The sequence below is a fragment of the Nicotiana tabacum genome, chromosome 20 (assembly GCF_000715075.1).
Source record: "Nicotiana tabacum cultivar K326 chromosome 20, ASM71507v2, whole genome shotgun sequence".
NCBI classification, from domain to species: Eukaryota; Viridiplantae; Streptophyta; class Magnoliopsida; order Solanales; family Solanaceae; genus Nicotiana; species Nicotiana tabacum.
In genome coordinates this window covers 62,609,158-62,627,528 of record NC_134099.1, presented here as the reverse complement: position 1 = coordinate 62,627,528, position 18,371 = coordinate 62,609,158, and the positions used below count along the sequence as shown (strand labels likewise).

General features: G+C 37.3%; 1 long non-coding RNA gene across 1 annotated transcript; it reads left to right on the top strand.

The window, feature by feature from the left end:
• Positions 1-8,909: 8,909 nt before the first annotated feature.
• LOC107768543 (uncharacterized) lies at positions 8,910-17,351 on the top strand. The gene is made up of 5 exons (XR_012703946.1): positions 8,910-9,690; positions 12,245-13,189; positions 13,270-13,340; positions 13,713-13,903; positions 17,101-17,351. It is a non-coding gene; the product is annotated as an uncharacterized LOC107768543 (long non-coding RNA).
• The last annotated feature ends 1,020 nt before the right edge of the window (positions 17,352-18,371 follow it).

Below are 18,371 nucleotides of genomic sequence, written 5' to 3'. Positions count from 1 at the left end.
CGATGCAAAAATGTATCAAATCAAGTCCGATTGACTTCAAATTTTGCACACAAGTCATAAATGACATAACAAAGCTATGAAAATTTTTAGAACTAGATTCCGACCCCGGTATCAAAAAGTCAACTCTCTGATCAAACCTAAGAAATCTTTAACCTTAGATTTCTAGATTCCGTTAAATGGCGATAATTTGATCTAGAGACCTCCAAATTTGCTTTCGGGCATATGACCAAGTCTCAATTCACGATACGGAACTACCGGAATGGTCAAAACTTTTATCTGGGTTTGTTTGCTCAAAATATTGACCGAAGTCAACTCAATTGAGTTTTAAAGCTCTAGTTCACAATTTAATCCATTTTTCACATAAAAACCTTTCGAAAAATTATACGGACTGCGCACGCAAGTTGAGAAATTATTGATACCACTTTTCAAGGTCTTAAAAATACCGAGATGATTATTTAATTTAAAGATGACATTTTGGGTCATCACATTCTCCACCTCTAAAACAAACGTTCGTCCTTGATGATTTTACTTTTACACAATTATTCGCGGTTGATCCCACATTATCACATTCGACATAAGTCCGACAACACCATTTTAATTGAGATCATTTCCTTTATCCATATTCGTAAACTTCAAAACCAAATTTCTTACACTCCAATCATTTCTAGAAAGGTTCGATTTTTTTTACGTCAACACACGATATTAGTTCCGACTGGCTATAGCAACTTGTGCCTACGCACCCATCAAATATAGGGTATTACATTCTCCCCACTTAGGGTCATTCGTCCTTAAATGAGAAGTAGAGTCCGTCTTCAAACACATAATGTAACTTATCTCTTTCTTTGCACATCTCAATATCCAAAATTTTTCTAACTCCCAAATTTTTCAGAAATTTCGGCAGAGTCTCCCCTATAATTGGGCCTATCCACCTGTCAGAGTAACACCAAAACAACTCCTAACAACATGTCCACAACCCAACAACGCACCAGAAAGTATATATCAATAACACTAATCTCCGCATTACAAGCACGCCATTATCGCAATGATATCTTGACATAAAACACATCATATGTATGAACATAACCACATCTCCGATCTTAATGGTTGTTCATAATAGATTACAACATCACTAATTAACCTCATGTTAACAAAATTTCATTTCAAACCTCCAGATTACTAACAATAAGGCATGGGGATCTTATAATTACTTACCCGAGTAACGAGTCACAATTTAACGTCACCTAGTCTCTCACCTTGTAGGCTAAAACTTAATAGTTACAATACAATTTTGGCAAATTATGCACAAAAATATTCATACAAGAATTTTCAAATAAGCCTAATAGGCATGACTCCCTACAAGTGCTACAACACAAATTTTAATTTCACAAAAGGAGAATTTCAACACATAAAATTTTCACCACCAGGACCTCATCCTTATATAACATCCACCACAGCTTGTAGCCCGGTTTAAATATTTCATATCATATAAAAATGTGAGGATCTCATCCTCAACTCTGAATCACAAGTATTTTGCACATTGTGCCAACTAAAATTTTTCATTTCCTTTCTTCCTTCTTTCAAATAATTTCGGTTAAACAAAATCACAACATACAATGATCCCTCTTACCGGTAGGACATATAATTTACAATGGAAATCAATTATTTAGAAATTACATCAAACTCATCGAATTGATTAACAAGAGCCACTTTTAGCCTCACAACTATATTTAGTGACCAACACTTAATGATAGACATAGCTATCTCCATATAATTGTCACAACCCCAGTTCGCCCTCCGTGAACATGTCGTGATGGCACCTAGTCCCTACAACTAGGTAATCCTAACAATGTGGAATTTATACAACTTGAGGAAAACAAAACTAACTTGTAGAAGCAAACAACCGAAAACTTTACTGTGAAGAGAAAACTGTATATAAGTGCCACTTGGAATGATACAACTCATATCACGAAATCCAAAACAAACTTCCAAAACCCCCAAACTCACAGGAAACACAAGCTAATAGAAATGAAATATACTGCTCTAACTCCAGAATGTCTACACAACCGAAAGAAGGGAAAATCATATACTAAGGCTGGAATAAGATAGAGACTCCTGGTCTGCGGACGTGGCAGATATACCCTAAAGTCTCTGCTAGATGTCTCCGCCGTGAGGATAGTGCGTACCTAGAGCTGCACATGAAAAACATGCGCAGAAGAGGCATGAGTACACCACATCGGTACTCAGTAAGTGCCAAGCCTAACCTCGGTTGGGTAGTGACGAGAAAAGTCAGGGCCCTACTGAGATAAATATAATAAATGATAAGATAAAGGGAACATTATAGATAAAGTCTACAACGAGAATCGAAACAGGATAAATAAGGAATGCAGTAATAGAAAGCAGAGATAAAACAATACAAGGTAAATACTGCTCACAACATGCATGATAATCGGGGATATCTTGGTATCACGAGGATCTCTTGGTATCCTTCATAATAATTCGGGGATCTCTTGGTATCCTGAGGATCTCTTGGTATCCTCCATAATAATTCGGGGATCTCCTGGTATCCCGAGGATCTCTTGGTATCCTTAATAATGATTAGGGGATCTCTTGGTATCCTCAATAATAGTTCGGGGATCTCTTGCTATCCCAAGGATCTCTTGGTATCCTCGATAATTATATACACATGTGCCAAGGATCTCTTAGTATCCCACACTCCCAATCCAGAACATAAAACATGCAGGGGATCTCCCGAGATGCCGTCCTGTAGTCCCAAATTTAAAATAAACAATAACAGCTCAAAATATCAAATAAATTCCAAACTTATAACGAATACTAGTAAAATTCTAGCCTACCATGCTTCCTAGATTACAAACCTGGCAGTTTAAGCAAATAGGCAAGTAAGTTAACTAAACATGCTCTTCAAACTAACACAGGCTAATTTGCAATTAGAGTAAAACAAGTAAGCAAGAAAACTCGATTTAAATACTCCAAATAAAAAAATGGATTTTCAACAATTAGCTCAAGTACGCACTCGTCACCTCACGCACAAGGCATTCAATTACCAAATATCAAATCCTAACGGACAAAGTCCCCCACACAAGGTTAGACAAGCCACTTACCTCGAACAAGTGCAAGTCAACCAGAAACCACGCTTTTGCGACGAGTATCTGACTCCAAATAGCTCAAATCTATTCAATTAAATTACATATTGTAAATAATAATTCAAGTAATTGATTCTACAATTAAATTCAAAGCTAATACGCGAAATTATGTAAAATGACCAAAATGCCCCTCGGGCCCACATCTCGGAATCAGGTAAAATTTATATTTCCAGAACCCTCGTACTCTCACAAGTCTAACCATAAAAATATCTCTCAAATCGGACCATAAATAGCCCCTCAAATCTCGAATTTAGAATTCAAAACTCAAGCCCTAATTTCTTACAATTTGGCTAAATTTTCAAGGATTTAAAGGATGATTCTACAATATAATCATGTTTTTAACTCATAAAACTTACCTCCAATTTATCCCAGTCGAAACCCGTTTCAAATGCTCCCAAGTAGCTCTCAAAATGCTCAAAAATGGTGGAAAATGGGTTTGGGTTCGCGGATGAACTGTTTTTTTAACATTCTGTCCGGGCACTGTAGCTAACCCTATGCGATCACATTAGAGCTCCTGCGATCGCATAGAACAAAATTTCCAGGCCTCAAAATTACCCTATGCGATCGCAACTGAACCTCTGCGATCGCAATGCACCATCCAACAACACCGTGTGATCGCAACACCTGCTATGCGATCGCATAGCGCAACCAAACAGCCCCCAAAAATCCTTCTATGCGATCGCAACCCTTGCTATGTGATCGCATAGAGCAAAATTGCTCTGCACTGACTGCTGCATTTCTGCAGCATTTTCCAACTTAAAAAATTCCCGTTAGCCATTCGAAATCACCCCGAGGCCCCCGAGACCTCAACCAAAAATACCAACACCTCCTAAAACATCATACAAACTTGTTCCAACCATCAAAACGCCTCAAACAACGCCAAAACCATCAAATTACATCGAATTCAAGCCTAAGTTCTTCTAAAACTTCCAAAACACACATTCGATAAAAAACCCAACCAAAACATGTCCGAATGACCTGAAATTTTGCACACATATCCCAAATCACCTAACGAAGCTACCGCAACTCTCGGAATTCCATTCCGACCCTCAGATCAAAATCTCACCTTTCAACCGGAAGTCACCAAAATACTAACTTCGCCAATTCAAGCCTAAATTAGCTACGGACTTCTAAAATTCATTCCTAACAAGCTCCCAACGTCGAAATCACCTAACGAAGCTAACAGAACCATCAGATTTTCATTTCGAGGCGTCTTCACACTGTTCCAACTACGAACCATTTTCCAACACTTAATCTCTCATTTAGGGACTAAGTGTCCCAAAACTCTCCAAAACGCAACACCGAACGTCCCGACAAAACAAAATAGCGGAAATGAACTTAGGGGAAACAATTAATAGGGGATCGGGGCGTAAATTTCAAAAACGACCGGCTGGGTCATTACAATAATCTCCCAACAGAAGTATTCACATATGTAGATTTAAGAATTACGAAGCTCACTCATAAGTGGAGCACAATAGGAGAACTTTCCTCGATGCTCAAAACCGAATCAAGTTAAGGAAATTTTGACTTTATAATAATTCGAGACAATACTTATAACGATACCGTCTGGTGTAGCAACCTCAGCCATACCATAGAAAATATATCAACGGATTGGGTCTCCACCTCTAGGAGTCTCACCTCCACCTCTAATATCCTGACCTCTACCTATGGTTGGTCATGTAAGTGGAGTAGTAACTGCAATGGGGCACGTAGCCTGAGTGCTTTGACGAAATATGTCTCTCCCAAGTCTAGGATAATTTCTCAAGATGTTCCTAGTATCACCATTTTCATAACAACCCATCCGCAGTTCGACTGCTCATACTAAGTCTGTACCGGATAACTTAAATAACCATTGCAGGAAATTTCATGCCACTGGTACATTAAAAGATGATTGCCCCACGTAAGTGCCCTGATTAACTGGAGCACTATGAGTATTCTGAAATTGTTTCCATGTCCCTGCTGATACTGAAATGTAGAATTATTAAGGACGCGGGAATACCAAAAGTCCCATCATCATTCCTTTCAAATATCAGCTCTTAATCATATACAAGTTTCGACAAACCTTTCAATACCACATATATACAGCTCAAGCCAAAACTAATATAACACATGACCCCACAATTTGAGCGTTGATAGTAGACTCCCTTCACTTAGCACGAAGCCATATGAAACATTCTGATGATTCACAATACTAACCTTTATCGCTCGTACAACATCGGTCATAAGACACCTCAAGCTATTTATTTGGCGCATGTCATCCTCGTGACAGTTAAACTCGCCTCTTCTAGTGTCTCGGCTCACTAGTAAATACCATTCGCTAAATAGAAATCCCATACGAAACACATAATCTCTAATACGACCAACTATTTTTATATCTACATCCACATGTGATGATTAGGAAACCAATTAAACCTTCTTAAGATTGTACTTATCAACCAAATGTCAGAATCTGATGTACCCTCATGCGCATAACTGAAAGTTCTCTTTGCGCTTCCATATCTTCGATTCTGAACGGCACGTGGTAACAATGGTTGAGCAGCCCTGGCTCTCTTATAACCTTTTATGGTATCACAAACCATTGGAATAGTGCACAATTACATACATGAGTGGATGCAAAAGAACATAAGATATATGCTTCAAGCTGAATAAATGTCGCACGATAAGGAATGAATGAAGTGGAAATTTTTCCTACTAGTTCTGTAGCCTCTCGAAGATAAGTACAGACGTCTCCGTATATATCCGCAATACTCTACTAAACTCGCTTATGACTTGTAGCACCTATGAACCTAGAGCTCTGATACCAACTTGTCACGACCCAAAAATCCCTCCGAAGGAGTCGTGATGGCACCTAGTCTCTAAACTAGGTAAGCCTAACATTAACTTAAATAACATTGATATTTGACAACTTTAAATTCAATAACTCTTAACAATTTATAATTCCCAAAACCGGTGGTACAAGTCACAAGCCTTTCTAAGAGTAGTTATACAAAATAAATACATCACTGTTCAGAAATAAAGGGAACAAATGGAAATAAGTACAATTGAAGGTGACTCTAAGGACTGCGAACGCTGCAGCAGGTTTACCTTGAGTCTCCACCGCAACGAGTAGCTACTATCGATCAAATACCTGTGTCTGTACACAAAAATGTACAAAAGTATAGTATCAACACAACCGACCCCATGTGCTGGTAAGTACAAATTCATTCCAATTTTTCCTGAAAACCAAAACCAATGATCTACATCAGTCATAATACGTTACACAGGGCAAGTCATGCCCGGGAACTGGCGATCAAAGTGCAAAAGTTCAAAATGACTGGTCGGGTCATTACAGAAGGACACTTCGAATGGCTAGTAATGTCGTTCGGACTAAAAATAGCTCCACCAATTTTTCAATGAAAAATGGATAGTATAGTTGGAGAATATAATAGATTTGTTTTAGTATATGTATATGTATACTAGTATTTAGTAAAGATATTAAAGAACATTTAGGAAATTTACAGACAGTATTTAGATTATTTGTAGATAATGGAATAATAATTAGTAAAAAGAAGATGGAACTATGTAAGAATTATATAAATTTTCTAGGAGTAATCTTAGGGGGTGGAAAAATTAAATTACAACCCCATATAGCTTAAAAGGCCCTAGAAATGCCAGATAAATTAGATAGTACCAAAGAGCTACAGAAGTTTTTGGGAATAGTAAATTATGCGAGAAACATTATTAAAGACTTAGGAAAAATACCAGGACCATTATATGCTAAGACATGAGCTACAGGACAAAAACATTTTAACACAGAAGACATTAAATTAGTACAAAAATTAAAGAAAAAATAAAAAATATTCCTGATTTAAATATGCCACTAGAAACAGACTACTTGATAATAGAAACAGACTGTAGTTTTGAAGGATGGGGAGCAGTTCTAAAAGCAAAACCAAATAAATATAGTGATAAGAGCACAAAAAAAAATATGTGCTTATCAAAGTGGTAAATATAAAGAAAAAGGAAATATGAGTAGTATAGATGCAGAGATATTAGCTGTAATTTACAGATTAAATAGTTTTAAATTATATATATTAAATAAACAAGAAGTAACAATTAGATTTGATTGCGAAGCCATATTTAAATTTCACCAGAAGATAAATGCAAAGAATAGTAGTAGAAGAAGATGGTTAAATTTTATTGATACTATATCAATATATAATCTGGTTATTGAACATATTAAAGGAAAAGATAATAATTTAGCAGATCAGTTAAGTAGGCTTAAAATTACTGTCAATTAATAAACAAGTATTTTACATGTACAACATGAGACCAACAATTTTCAAGACTGAAGACAAAGGGAAGGGCATTCAAGCCTCACCCTCAGACAAATACTTGCAGACAATATTAGGTAATCTTCATTTTAAGCCACATTCTTTGGGAGAACAGACCAATATGGAAAGAATAAATTTTGGAAAACATAATTTAATATTTTTTCCACCATCAAACATGTCATTTAGAGTCCTACCAGTATGTGTCATAGACATACCTCAACGGTGTTTAGTTGATAACTTATGGATAGCATATAGTAAGAAACACACTAAATATTTTATAGTGTTTCTTAATGCCTTAGGACAATATTTTACAGATAAAAACCAAGACAAAAGATTTAAGTATTATGTGGTTATACATGGTAAGACAAATGGTATTTTTCAGACATGGTTAGAAGTACTAGATTCCATTACGGATATAGAAAAACCACTTTTCAAGGGTTTTAATAATTTTACTGAAGCATTAGATTATGCAAGAGGAATACTAGGACCAAACTACTATATCTCCCCAGCACTCAGACAAAACCCAGAAAAAACCCCTCAATACAATATCCAAAAAGACAATGACAAGATAATATTATGTGATCATTGTTCATCAATGACAGAAGCCTTTAAACAAATAAACCAGAAAAATGAAACCCTGGCACAAGAGAAGACAAAACTTATGGAGCAGGTAAAGGTATTGGAACACAGGGTACAAGCGTTGAGATTTGAATTATCCCAGACTCAAGTTATTTCTCAACAAGATACAGAGATGAACAGTCCAAAATAGAGTTCTCCATCCCAAACAAAAATGGATGAGAAAGGTGTGCATTCCCCAATGAATGCAGCACGATCCACTGTATAGGATAATGATACAGCTAGTCCGGTTCAAACGGTAATCGGTAAAGACACATCAAATCCATTTATAGTTGTCACTTTGCCAAAAAGTGAAGATGGAGGTTCATCGAGAAGAAGACTACCCAGAACATTAACACAGGGAGAAGCGTCAAAAAAGAAGAGTATAATTTAAAAAAAGAAAAAAAATGAAAAAATAGAAAATATAATAAAACATACATTAGAAAACTTTTTTCAAGACAAAGAAGAACAAGACAAACACATGGTTAAGAATCCAAGTCCAAGACCAAGTCCAAATCTAAGTCCAAATCCAGAAAGGACCCAAAGTTCAGGAGAAGATGATAATTATGAAGACAACCTAAATTATCAAGATGCTCAAGATCCATATGAAGATGAGTCAGAAATGAGTTTCGATTCAATAGCTATACATAATTTAGACATGTAAAAACAAAGTCCCTGTTAAACATCAATTAAAGAGCACCAAAGACAAGGAAACAAGGCTGGTATACAGAGCAATAATGATAGCATACCAATGAGAAAAATAAGAAGGAAAAGAAGATGTGACAGAGAAATGCTAGCTGTGCTAAAAGACAAGTGACAAGTGACATAAAGTAAAGAAGATGTGACAAGAGGTAATGTTAGTTGTGCTAAAAGACAAGTTAAAATTTTGAGTGGAAGAAAAAGTTACAAACACGGAAGGAATCTCCGACCAAGCCATGTGAAGATGGGGCCCAATGAAGTACCCTGCAAGGCTGGACAAGATAGATTTCGAAAGAGTTTGGAATCAGTTTTTCAAATCCGTCCCAAAATTTAGCTATAAAAAGGAGAAGAAAGCAGAAGAAAAACAAGACCGAAGAGAAGAAAAACATTCTGAAGAAAACCCATCCAACCAACCTTTTCATCATCAACCCCCTTTCCAAAACACTTTGTAAAATATTTCCTTATAAATACTTTAGTAGTTCCTCCTCTAAGCTTGTAAAATAAATAAGGGCTTATGCTTATGTGTGATCGTTTTTAATTCCCAAAGCTCAGTAGACTTTTTCCCTTTCAGGAAACCCATAAACGGTCACACATAAGCATAAGGCCTTATTTATTTTACAAGTTTAGAGGAGGAACTACTAAAGTATTCGTAAGGAAATATTTTACAAAGTGTTTTGGAAAGGGGGTTGATGATGAAAAGTTTGGTTGGATGGGTTTTCTTCAGAGTGTTTTTCTTCTCTTCGGTCTTGTTTTTCTTCTGCTTTCTTCTACTTTTTATAGCTAAATTTTGGGACGGATTTGAAAAACGGATTACAAACTCTTCTGAATTCTATCTTGTCAAGCCTTGCAGGATACTTCATTGGGCCTCATCTTCACATGGCTTGGTCGGAGATTCCTTCCGTGTTTGTAACTTTTTCTTCCACTCAAAATTTTAACTTGTCTTTTAGCACAACTAACATTACCTCTTGTCACATCTTCTTTACTTTATATCGCTTGTCACTTTTGTCTTTTAGCACATCTAGCATTTCTCTGTCACATATTCTTTTCCTTCTTGTTTTTCTCATTGGTATGCTATCATTATTGCTCTATATACCAACCTTATTTCCTTTGTCTTTGGTGCTCTTTAATTGTTGTTTAACTGGGACTTTGCTTTTATGTGTTTAAATTATGTATAGCTATTGAATCGAAACTCATTTCTGACTCATCTTCATATGGATCTTGAGCATCTTGATAATTTATGTTGTCTTCATAGTTATCATCTTCTCCTGAACTTTGGGTCTTTTCTGGATTTGGACTTAGATTTAGACTTGATCTTGGACTTGGATTCTTAACCATGTGTTTGTCTTATTCTTCCTTGTCTAGAAAAAAGTTTTCTAATGTCTGGGAGTTAATGTTCTAGGTAGTCTTCTTCTCGATGAACCTTCATCTTCACTTTTTGGCAATGTGACAGCCATAAACGGATTTGTTGTGTCTTTACCTATTACCGTTTGAACCGGACTAGCTATATCATTATCTGATATAGTGGATCTAGCTGCATTCATTGGGGAATGCACACCCTTCTCATCCATTTTTGTTTAGGATGAAGAACTCTGTTTTGGACTGTTCATCTTTGTATCTTGTTGAGAAATAACTTGAGTCTGGGATAGTTCAAATTTTAACGCTTGTACCCTGTGTTTCAATACCTTTACCTGCTCCATAAGTTTTGTCTTCTCTTGTGCCAGGGTTTCATTTTTCTGGTTTATTCGTTTAAAGGCTTCTGTCATTGATGAACAATGATCACAGAATATTATCTTATCATTGTCTTTTCAGATATTGTATTGAGGGGTTTTTCTGGGTTTTGTCTGAGTGCTGGGGAAATATAGTAGTTTGGTCCTAGTATTTCTCTTGCATAATCTAATGCTTCAGTAAAATCATTAAAACCCTTGAAAAGTGGTTTTTCTATATCCTTAATGGAATCTAGTACTTCTAACCATGTCTGAAAAATATCATTTATCTTACCATGTATAACCACATAATACTTAAATCTTTTGTCTTGGTTTTTATCTGTAAAATATTGTCCTAAGGCATTAAGAGACGCTATAAAATATTTAGTGTATTTCTTATTATATGCTATCCATAAGTTATCAATTAAACACCGTTGAGGTCTGTCTATGACACATTCTGGTAAGACTCTAAATGACATGTTTGATGGTGGAAAAAATATTAAATTATGTTTTCCAAAATTTTTCTTTCAATATTGGTCTGTTCTCCCAAAGGATGTGGCTTAAAATGAAGATTACCTAATACTGTCTGCAAGTATCTGTATGAGGGTGAGGCTTGAATGCCCTTCCCTTTGTCTTCAGTCTTGGAAATTGTTAGTCTCATGTTGTACATGTAAAATACTTGTTTATTAATTGACAGTAATTTTAAGCCTACTTAACTGATCTGCTTAATTATTATCTTTCCTTTAATATGTTCAAAAACCAGATTATATATTGATATAGTATCAATAAAATTTAACCATCTTCTTCTACTACTATTCTTTGCATTTATCTTCTGGTGAAATTTAACTATGGCTTCGCAATCAGTTCTAATTGTTACTTCTTGTTTATTTAATATATATATAATTTATAACTATTTAATCCTTAAATTACAGCTAATATCTCTGCATCTATACTACTCACATTTCCTTTATCTTTATATTTACCACTTTGATAAGCACATATTTTTTTTATTATCTTATCACTATATTTATTTGGTTTTGCTTTTAGAACTGCTCCCCATCCTTCAAAACTATCGTCTATTTATATTATCAAGTAGTTTGTTTCTAGTGGCATATTTAGATTAGGAATATTTTTTATTTTTTCTTTAATTTTTTGTACTAATTTAATGTCTTCTGTATTAAAATATTTTTGTCCTGTAGCTCCTGTCTTAGCATATAATGGTCCTGCTATTTTTCCTAAGTCTTTAATAAATTTTCTGGTATAATTTACTATTCCCAAAAACTTTTGTAGCTCTTTGGTACTATCTAATTTATCTGGCATTTCTAGGGCCTTTTTAGCTACATGGGGTTGTAATTTAATTTTTCCATCCCCTAATATTACTCCTAGAAAATTTATATAATTCTTACATAGTTCCATCTTCTTTTTACTAATTATTATTCCATTATCTACAAATAATCTAAATACTGTCTGTAAATTTCCTAAATGTTCTTTAATATCTTTACTAAATACTAGTATATCATCTACATATACTAAAACAAATCTCTTATATTCTCCAAATATACTATCCATTTTTCGTTGAAAAATTGGTGGAGCTGTTTTTAGCCCGAACGGCATTACTAGCCATTTGAAGTGTCCTTCTGTAACGACCTGACCGGTCATTTTGAAATTTTGTACTTTGATCGCAAGTTCCCGGGCATGACTTGCCCCGTGTAACATATTATGACTGATGTAGATTGTTGGTTTTGGTTTTCAGGAAAAATCGGAATGAATTTGAAGGAACAGTCTCAGTTGAAATCTTTGAATTTGAAAGGTTGACTTATTTGTATATGAGCTTGGATCGGAAATTTTATGATTTGGATAGTTTCGTTGGGTGATTTATGACCTAGGAGCGTGATCGGAAGTGATTTTGGAGGTCCGGTATAGAATTAGGCTTGAATTGGCGAAGTTAGTATTTTGGTGATTTTCGGTTGATGGGTGAGATTTTGATCCGAGGGTCGAAATAGAATTCCGAGAGTTGTTGTGCTTCGTTAGGTGATTTGGGATGTGTGTGCAAAATTTCAGGTCATTCCGACGTGGTTTGGTTGGGTTTTTGATCGAATGCGTATTTTAGAAGTTTTAAAAGAACTTAGGCTTGAATTCGATAATTTTTGTGTTAGTTGCATCGTTGTGATGATTGGAACAAGTTTGGATGATGTTTAAAGATACGTTAGTGCTTTTGGTTGAGGTCCCGCGGGCCTCGGGGTGATTTCGGATGGCTAACGGGAACTTTTGAGGTTGGAAAATTTCATAATAGACGAAAGTTGTAAATGAGTGCGCACAAGACCTAACTTTGGACAATCATATATCCAGTTATATAAGGAGTTGTGTGATCCACAAACTATCAAATTACATCCCTTTGGGTCTAGTTTCCGATGCAACAAACCATTCGTCATTTTGAGGTGTAAACAGAAAGTTATGACCATTTTACTGGGCATATGTCTCTAGAGCGCCCAGATGCGCAATTGCGCTAGTGAACTCACATATTGCGAAGTTTTCTGCCTTTGTCGTGCTACTTTAGCGCGCCCAGGTGCACAACCGCGCTAGTAGCAGGCCCCTAAATACCCCAAGACCGGGTATAGAGAGTTCCCAAGTTATTTTTGGAGCAAGGGCTTGCTCTCTCAAGAGGAATCCGTCCCACTCATCATTTCTATGATCCAAGGTAAGATTTTTGGGGTATTTTGAGTTGATTACTACTCCTAAACACTTATATTAACACGAATTGATCTTGAAAATCCTTAGATTTTCCTTCAAATCCTTGAATTTATCAAGAACACCACAAGTGGGGATTCTTAAAATTCGTACTACAAGAGGTATGTCTATCATCTCCAACTACTCTATGGTGATTATTTATGTATGATATATACATTAGAACTTGGGGTATGGTGATTGGAGGCCATAAATTTCCAATTTAAATACATGATCATGGTAGGGATTTAAAGGTGATTAGTTGATGGAATTTTGTTGGTTGGGTGTGAATGATTGATCACTCATGTGATGTTAGGAGCATAAATTGTTAAAGACTAATGGTGGGTTGAAATTGTTGGTTAATAGTGATGGAGGAACCAATACTATAGTTATGAGGTATAAATATCTATGCCTACAAGATGTTTGATAATAGGCCTAAATGGCATAAGTTATGGGAATTATTACTAATATTAGCTCTATTGATTGTTGTATTGTAGATTGAAGTTACCTAAGAGTAGTGGATCATTGTTGTACCATTAAAGGGCAAGTCCCAGATATGTATGGCTAAACCCCGTCTTTTAGAAATCGAGCTTCATCAATGTTTGTGTGATTTTGGATAGATTCGATGCGCGTGGAGGCCAATTTGAGGGTCAAAGGCATCGCGAGCTAGAGATTTCACCGGTTCGAGGTAAGTAATGATTATAAATACTATCCTGAGGGTTTGAAACCCCGGATTATACGTCGTTGTGTTACTTTGAGGTGACTTGCATGCTAGATGACGAGTGTGGGGTAGAGCACTACTGGGGATTGTGACCTAGTCCATGCCGAATGAATATTTTAATGCGTATTTGATAGTTAATTGTTTGACATTATTATATTTTTGGGTTGTATGCCATGTTTGGGGCCTTGTGCCGACTTGTTGCGACCCTTAGGGACATTTTTACTATCTTTCCTCACTCTATTTGTTTGAAAGCATATTCTCAATCATGTTTTACCTATTTATTGCTCAAATCTAGCTTTATCACTATATTCTTAAAATGTGGAAATGTTTTGGATTGAGTTCCCTGTTTTACTGAGATAAACCGAGGGTCTGATTGTGAGAATGATGACTGAGATAGACTGAGACTCTGATGGTGAGGTTAATGACTAAGAGAGGCCGACGGCCTAGTTGTGAGGATTATATATCTATGGTTCGGGCTACACGCCTAGCAATGTATATATATATGTATATGGATCGGGCTGCACGCCACAACGATACTTATATGGATCGGGATGCGCACCGTAGCACTATAGCGCTTGGGCTGTAGGAGCCCCTCCGGAGTCTGCACACCCCTAGTGAGCGCAGTCGACTATTTATATGGATCTGGCTGTGTGACGACCCAAAGGGTCATCACCGTAATTCTTCCTAGTTCCGTGCTTACGAGGCCCTGAAAACCTATCTTTTAGTTGCCTCGATCTACGTGCTCAGTTCGGGCGCGTAGCCAGAAAGTTTTTATGTTAGAATATGCGAATTTTGTAAAAAATAATTTGATGAATTTTGATATTAATATGCATAATATTAACTTCGGTCAACATTTTGGGTAAAACGGACCCGGACCTGTGATTCGACGGTCCTGGAGGGTCCGTAGAAAAATATGGGACTTGGGCGTATACTCAGAAATCAAATTCCGAGGTCCCAAGCCCGAGAAATAAATTTTTGTGTGAAATTGTTTTCTGAAATTAATTCAGAAAAATGAAGAAGAAAATTGATCAGAAAACTGTAGTATCGGTCTCGTATTTTGGTTCCGATGCCCGATACGAGTCTTAAATATGTTTTAAGCACTATCTATAAAGTTTGGCTAAAAACGGACGTCATATGACATGTTTCAGACTTAAAATGGGGAATTTGAGTTTTTATGAAAGTTGAAAGAAAATCATGTATTTTGAGGCTTGATCCTATGTATATGATGTTATTTTGGCGATTTGATCGCGCAAGTAAGTCCTTAAGGTGTTTTCGAGATCATATGAATGTTTGGTTTGGAGCCCCGAGGGCTCGGGTGAGTTTTGAGTAGGGCCCGGGAGGTCTTAGACTTAGAAAAATATAGAGGTTCAGATGTTGCAGGCCCAGCGTGGCCACAGCCATTTTCGCGCGGTCCGCGCTGGCAGCCACGCGGCTGCGGTGCTTTTCTGTGCGGTCCGCGTGGTGGGGTTCAGAGGGTCGACCAGCGCGGCCACATAACAAATCAGTGCGGTCCGTGCTGGGTGGGTTCAAAGAGAGCCCACTTATCCCCTCACTCGGCGCGGCCGCGGTGCATTTCTGTGCGGTCCGCGCCAGCCCCCACCAAAATGTATAAATTCGGGATTTTCAGTCATTTTTCCAGTTTTCAAAAACCTAAAACCTAAGAGGCGATTTTCCAAACAACTTTTCTTCTTCAAAATGATTGGTAAGTGATTTCTAACTCATTTTCTTCGCTTCTTAACATCTTTTAACATTATTTCAACTTCAAAACAAAGATTTTCATGGGGGAAATTGGGTGTTTGGGGTAGAACCTAAGTTTTCTACAAATTGAGGAGTTGGACCTCAATTTGGGGTCCGATTTCAAAACAAAGCATATATTTGGATTTGTGGGAGAATGGGTAACCGGGTTTTGGTCCGAACCTCGAGTTTCGACCACGTCGGTCCGGGGGTGTTTTTGACCTTTTTGGGAAAAATCTTGTAAAAATTATTTTCGTGCATCGGGATTGATCCATTTAGTAATTATTAATGTGACTGAGTAACTTATGACTAGATTCGAGCGGATTGGTGGTGGAATCAAGAGGTAAAGCTATACTAGAAGCGTGAGTTGAGTTTGGAGCATTCGAGGTAAGTGTTTGTTCTAACTTTGGCTCGAGGGAATAGGATTAGGATGATATTTGCTACTTGCTAATGTGGAGTACGGTGTATAGGCATGGTGATGGTTATCTATGCACCGGAGTCTAGCATGACCGTGAGTCTTGATTGCTTTTAATTCGAATAATATGACACAAGCTCCTTGTTTATTAGATGAGTTTCATATGATGTGAACAGTTGAGGTAGAATTGTGATTGGTGTACTCTTGGAGCGTTAGCTCGAACATGAATGTGTTAGTTGAGAAAGAAGTGATTTAAAAAGAGAATGTGTTGTGATTACTCCCTTGCTGGGATGTGTAGACTGATATATATATTCTCCCTTGTCGGGATATTTTGGGCTGTTAGCTGTACCCTTGCCGGGTTAAAGGTATTGAGTTGTTATTCTCCCCTGAAGGGGTCTACTATATGAAGTCAGATATTATGAACTATATTATGGGATCGTGTGGCACGCCGTCCACTTATATATGATATTATGGGATCGTGTGGCACGCCGTCCACTTATATATGATATTATGGGATCGTGTGGCACGCCGTCCACTTATATATGATATTATGGGATCGTGTGGCACGCCGTCCACTTATATATGATATTATGGGATCGTGTGGCACGCCGTCCACTTATATATGATATTATGGGATCGTGTGGCACGCCGTCCACTTATATATGATATTATGGGATCGTGTGGCACGCCGTCCACTTATATATGATATTATGGGATCGTGTGGCACGCCGTCCACTTATATATGATATTATGGGATCGTGTGGCACCGGAGTTTCTTCTATTTATTTCCGATATTTTATTTTTATCTGTTACTCCCCGATAGCATGTCCCCTCCCAGCTTTACTTTGGTATTATCTTGTTATTGTTTTCTTGCACTCGTGATATATATCTGTACAGGTTAATTGTGGTAGGTCCTGTCTAGCTTCGTCACTACTTCGCCGGGGTTAGGCCAGGCACTTACCAGCACATGGGGTCGGTTGTGCTGATGCTACACTCTGTGGATTTTTGTGCACAGATCAGGGAGCAGCTTACGGACCACAGCAGTAGGACTTTTGGGAGCTATCTTTAGTCCAGGGACTCTCGAGGTAGCCTAGCTGGCGTTCGCAGGCCGAAGTCTCTTTCCATGTTTCTTGTTTGTTCATCTTGTACCAGAAAAACATGATGTATTTATTTTCGGACATTGTTTGTAGTATTCTGTAGTAGTCCGTGAGCTAGTGATACCAGACCTTGGGTAGTGATGTGTATTAAACTTCCACACTTTTGGTTTTTCAGTTGCTTTAGATTTAAAGTCTTCCATTTAAATTTTGTCTCGTTTATTTATATTGTTTGAAAGAAAGCAGGAAAGGTGTTTTAAATATTTGGCTTGCCTAGCTCCGATAGTAGGCGCCATTTTGACACACGATGGTGGGAAATCCGGGTCGTGACAGGCTGTGCGCCACAGCGATGCATGGATCGGGTTGCACGCCGCAGCGGTTACTTTGATTTCAGTTATTGTGAGAGATATACGGATCGGGCTGCACGCCGTAGCGGTTACTATATGGTACCAATTGAGCGTGAATGCTTAGTGCGAGTACTGATTGGTAAGAGTTGAGTCACGAGTGACAGAGAGGCTAGCCCGAGGGGCGATAGATATATACATGCATATGAGTGATGTTTTTGCATGAGAGGCCTGTTTATGGACTTATTGATTTCACTCCTCTTTAAAGTGAATTTCTATCGAATATGTTGATTTATCGACTGTTTTCACTCATCATTATATTGAGCCTCTGTCGGAAAGTTGAACAAATATTTTAAAACTACTTTTAGTTAAACTGGGTTTATGAGATGTTTAGAAACTAATCACTGATTTGGCATTGGTTATTTCCACTGAGATTTTTAAGTTATGAAGTGTTTATGATTACTGTTTTGCCCGAGGGGCTGTTTTACAAACTATGTTTTGCCCGAGGGGCCGATTATGGCTTTAATCTCTATTATTATCTTAAATGGTATTGAACCCCTACCAAAACTACTGGAAAGTATTTCAAAATGATTTTTACTAAAAGCTGGATTTTTAAAAGGGAAGATTGACTCGTATTATGATTTGAAGGCCGTTGTGTTTATTGAGCCTAACGTGAATGTGGATTCATTGTTTCCTACTGCTCAACCTTTATTTACTCTTATTACTTACTGGGTTGGACTACTTACATTACTCCCTGCACCTCGTGTGCAGATTCAGGTATATCGGAACCCTGTAGTGGGTGTTGATAGCTCAGTCGCGGAGTCATCAGAGTTATCCAGGTGGCTGCA